We start from the raw sequence: 5,359 nt of genomic DNA on the forward strand, positions 1-5,359 counted from the left end.
ACCTATCAAGGTCAAAGTTGCTGATGGGGGTATTTTGGAGTGTGTTACTGAGTTGGAGGATTGTCTTTGGTGTGTACAAGGGATATCCTTTCAATCTAACTTCAAGGTTTTACCACTCGGCAGCTATGATGTAATTTTGGGCATGGATTGGTTAGAGCAACATAGCCCAATGCAAATCAATTGGCGAGCGAAAACCTTGCAGTTTCAGTATAAGCAGCGTGCAGTTTGTCTTAAAGGTGTTTCAGCTAATATTGCTCTTTTCCCTAGTATCACTGGTAATCAAGTTAAGGGACTAGTCCATCGTAATGCGGTGTTGCATGCTGTGGAATTTTGTTCGTTGGTGGAAGAATCGTCATCTTCTTCTCTGCCTACAGAAATTGCTCAGTTACTTGAGGAATTTTCTGCTGTCTTTGACGAACTTCAGGGTTTACCACCAGCTGGATATTTGATCACTCTATTCCTCTACTGCCAGGAGCTCATCCAGTTAACCTTCGACCTTACCGATATAATCCTGCTCAGAAGAATGAGATTGAGCATCAAGTGTCTGATATGTTACAGCAGGGAGTTATACAGCCGAGTTCTAGCCCTTTTTCTTCTCCAGTGTTGCTGGTTCTTAAGAAGGATCTCACTTGGCGTTTTTGCATTGACTATAGACACTTAAATGCCATTACAGTAAAGAATCGTTACCCTCTTCCAATAATCGATGAACTATTGGATGAATTGGCTGCTTCTTGTTTATTCACAAGTTTGGACTTGCAAGCTGGATATCACCAGATTAGGATGCGGCTTGAAGATGTGCACAAGACTGCACTGAAAACCCACAATGGTCACTATGAGTTTCGGGTGATGTCATTTGGGCTTACTGCTGCGCCGGCCACTTTTCAAGAGCTGATGAACACAATTCTATCTCCTCTACTGCGGAAAGGAGTGTTGGTCTTCATTGATGATATTCTAGTTTACAGTACATCTTTGGATCAGCATGTGTCTTTACTTCGGTAGGTGTTTCAGCTATTGGCTCAACATCAACTAAAAGTTAAACGTTCCAAATATTCATTTGCACAGACTAGTCTTACGTATTTGGGACATGTGATCAGTTTGGCTGGTGTGGCTACTGATACAAAGAATATTCAAGCAGTTTAATCTTGGTCTATTCCACAGAATGTTAAGGAAGTTCGTGGTTTTCTTGGTTTGGCTGGGTACTACCGCAAATTTGTGCGTCATTTTGGAATTATCAGTCGACCTCTCAAAGATTTACTGAAGAAAAATGTGGTGTTTGTTTGGAGTTCAGAACATCAGGCGGCTTTCGATGCTCTGAAGTTAGCGCTTACTACTGCTCCTGTATTGGCGTTGCCGGATTTCACTAAGCAATTTGAGATTGAAACGGATGCTTCTGATAAAGGGGTGGGAGCAGTATTAATGCAGTCAGGATATCCTTTGGCTTTCCTCAGTCGTTCTTTGGGGCCCCAGAACAGAGGTTTGTCGACCTATGAAAAAGAGTGCCTTGCTATTTTACTCGCTGTTGATCATTGGAGATCATATTTGCAATTTGGTGAATTTGTCATTCGTACTGACCAGCGCAGTTTGACACATCTGGATGATCAATGTTGGTTACTCCCTGGCAACAACGTGCTCTCACTAAATTTTTGGGTCTTCAGTATCGCTTGGTCTATTAAAAGGGATTAGAAAACCGAGCTGCTGATGCTTTATCTCGTTGCTCTCATGGAGAAGTGTTACAGTTGAGTGCTTTGTCATCTTGCATTCCGACTTGGTTGGAAGAAGTAGAGAATGGGTATGCTGCTGACCTGGCTACTTCTCAACTCATTTCTCAGATAGTATTATCTCCAGAGCAGTTTCTAGATTATACTCTGACAGATGGGATTCTTCGCTTCAAAGGCTGTATTTGGTTGGGTTCGAATTCCACTTTGCAGACCAGAGTGTTGATAGCTTTCCACTGCTCAGCTATTGGAGGTCATTCAGGGATTCAGGTCACATACAGTCGAGTGCATCGTTTGTTTGCTTGGCCCGGCCTCAAACGTGTTGTCCGGATGTTTGTTAACACTTGTGAGGTATGCAAACAAGCTAAGTCTGAAAGAGTGAAATATCCTGGTTTGTTGCAACCGCTACCGGTCCCTGATCATGCTTGGTAGACGATCTCCTTGGATTTTATTGAGGGGTTACCTATATCAGCCGGCTTTGATTGTATTTTTGTGGTTGTGGACAAATTCAGTCGTTATGTGTCACATCCTGATTTTCGTTTTAGGATTTATAAATTATTTAATAAATTATTATTAGAATTTATATTAAATGTTCATTAATTTACAAGTGAAGTTAAATGTGGGAAATAAAATTCTTAAATATAAAGCATGGATGGATTTAATTTTTATGAAATTCTCCATGGTTAATTATACTCTCTGAAATTTCTCGGATTTTTCGGAGCTCAATTCCTAATTTTAATCATACAAAGAACATTTTAGTAATTACCCACATATTAAATTAATCATTAAATTGCCTGATTATAATCTTGTTAAGTACTTTGAGTGTCCAAGTATTTTCAGGATTTTTCTTGAAATTATTTGAGCATTGGAAGTATTTTTAACAATTCAAAGATCATTTCAGTGATTATTTTAATTAGAAAAAGTTTTAAATCTTCCCCTAAGCCGTGGGCTGATTCCAGCCCATCTCCGTCCTTTGTGTGCACGGCTGTGCAGCCCATGTCGGCCCAGCCGAGCTCCCCCTTCTCTTTCTTTCTTTGCTTTGTTTTCAGCCAGCCCAAGAGGGAAAGTATACTTTCCGTCCCTGTCACTACAGTATCGTCTTCAACCTCTGGCAGCTTACCTGAGACCGAATTGGCTCGGTTTTTCCCCTCCAAATCCGACCTTTTCTCTTGTGTTTTCCTAAAATTAGTTGAGGGGAAATTATCTCCTCCTTATCATATTTCTTTCCCTAAAGTTTCGGAGATCAATTTTGCTCGGATAAACCGAATCGAATTCGTTTTCGAGTTTATCTCTCCACCTAACCCTCGGATTTTTCTGGCTCAAATCCTTTCGTTTTGAGTTCGATCTCTCTCACCCATGACTATATAAAGCATCCCCTAGTCGTCCTCTTCCGTTTGCCCCAAGTCCCGAGCTCTACCGTTGCCCGTAGCGCGGCCACCGCGTAGCCCTAGCCGTTGCCGTCGTTGTCATCGTTCCAGCCGCGCCGCGCTGTGGTTGTGGTCGCCGTCGCCGCTTAGCGTCATCACCGTCGGGTTCACGCGGAGGAGGAGCACCTCGGCCGCCCCTTTGCAGCCGCCGAAGACCGTCGGAGAGCCGTCGTCGCCGTCAAGTCAAGCCGAGCCGCCGTTGGAGTTCGTCGCCGGCCTTCGTTCGTCGTTGTTCTTTACACCGGTGAGTTCGCGTCGTCGTCGTCTTCGCATGGGTGTACTCGGAAGACCCAGCCGAGTCCTCTAGCTCCGGCGACCTCATGGTTCAGAGCCATGGCCGGCGATGATGTCATCGTGACATCATAAATCTTTTTTTTAGTTTTTCTGTATTAGATGAAATCTGATTAAACTTCAGAAATTCATAACTAAATCATCATAACTCGGATTCAAGTGGTTCAAATTGCTAAATTCATGTAAAATCGATATCCACATGTTAAAAATATCCACATGTACTGTTTATGCTTGTTTTTTACTGTTTTGTTGATTTTATTTATTTGCTTTAGTTTCGGACGTTCCGGAGGAGAGCGTTTACGTTGAGGAAGGTTCAGAAGCGTTTGAGGAAGCTCAAGGCAAGTCACACAGATCCCAAATAACCCTTTAAGCAGGTTGAACCAGTTTAAAGCTAATGTTTTATTTCAACTTATGCATTATTTTCGAATGTCATCGAGTTGTGAGCCTTTCCCATTTAATTATGGCCAACAATGACTTTATTTTCCTATGAGTAATAAATTAATTAGCTTGAACCTTATATATTGGTTTGGTTTAGCTAAATGCTATATATATAATTGCTTAGCCATGCTTAGAAACATTAGCTCATTAATGGGCTGAATCACCTTACATTATTACTTATGGTTATATTTAATGTTAGCTCACGATGGTTAATCGTGTTATGATAATTAATTGATAATTAGAGTCTGATTAAAGGTGGGTTGTGAGCACATGGTTTTGATGGTCGTGCTCATGACAATTAAGGACCGGTTCACGAGCTACTGTTGTGAAACATTAACCGTGCCAATCACAAGCCAGCGTGGGCAACGGCTTTATCTTTTGTATAGCATGATTCATTGCGGGGTGCCAGACTGAGAAGCGGCGAGAAGTCCGTGGGGGTCGCTGGGGAGTCCATGCCTCTGGTTATAGTTATAGAGGGGGTGATTATGATCCAGGAATGGTGCACTGTGGTGAGTTGTGTTGTGCAGAGAGTATTGTCACAACCTCTATTCGGGTACTTTCTAGTATCGCGACGCATGGTAGACATGATGTTGAGGCTGTGTCTTGTGGGTACAGTGGTACACCTCTGGCCAGAGTAAAAGTATTCGAATAGCCGTGCCCGCTGTTATGGGCGGGTTGAGCAATGTTTTTCGTGATTACTCTCACACCTCTCACAAAAATTATTGATGCTATAACTGGTAATAATTTGCTTAGCTCCTGGTTTGGAGTTAGATCTGTGCAGCCGGGTTTGGTTGTTTAGAAGTGTGCTGTTCAGTGTTGATTAAAATTGATGATTACTCTACTGTTTTACTATTCTTAAATATTTGTTAAATGCTGCTTTTGCAAATGAGTCTATATTATGCCATCCTTTGGTATCCTTGTGCACTTGCATATTTGCTGTGTGGCTTGTTGAGTATGTCATATGCTCACCTTGCAATAATCAATCAACCTCAGTTGAAGAAAAAGGATCCAGAAGGAGAAGACGTTTGGCTTATACCCTAGTTGAGCTGCCTGTGGGAGTGGAGCTGAAACCATCGCTAGATCGTTTTTCCGCTGCTGTTTTTTTTTCTTTTGTAAGAATATAACGATATTATTATGATGGATTTGTATATTAAATTGCCTCGGTTGATTCCTGGACGAGGATTTTATGCACAAATAAGTTCGGAAGTTACTAGTGAATTCTGGGCGTGACATTATGCTCATTTTGTGGCGTTAACACATCCATTTACTGCTTTTGATGTGGGTTTGGCATATTTGAACAACATGTACAAGTTACATGGATTGCCTCAGCATATCATTTCTGGTTGGAACGTATCTTTACAAGTGCCTTGTGGACAGAACTTTTTCGCTTGGCAGATACACAATTGAAAATGAGTTCCGCATATCATCCGCAGGCTGACGGGCAGACCGAAAGGGTGAATCAGTGTCTGGAAACTTTTTTGTGATGTT

The 5,359-nt window shown here is 41.9% G+C and overlaps 1 long non-coding RNA gene across 1 annotated transcript; it reads left to right on the plus strand.

Annotated features, from left to right (window-relative positions):
* Positions 1-2,783: 2,783 nt before the first annotated feature.
* On the plus strand, positions 2,784-5,112 carry LOC136356003 (uncharacterized). Its single transcript, XR_010740632.1, has 3 exons — positions 2,784-3,386; positions 3,706-3,771; positions 4,865-5,112. It is a non-coding gene; the product is annotated as an uncharacterized lncRNA (long non-coding RNA).
* Positions 5,113-5,359: the final 247 nt, after the last annotated feature.

This window comes from Oryza sativa, chromosome 4 (genome assembly GCF_034140825.1).
Source record: "Oryza sativa Japonica Group chromosome 4, ASM3414082v1".
NCBI classification, from domain to species: domain Eukaryota; kingdom Viridiplantae; phylum Streptophyta; class Magnoliopsida; order Poales; family Poaceae; genus Oryza; species Oryza sativa.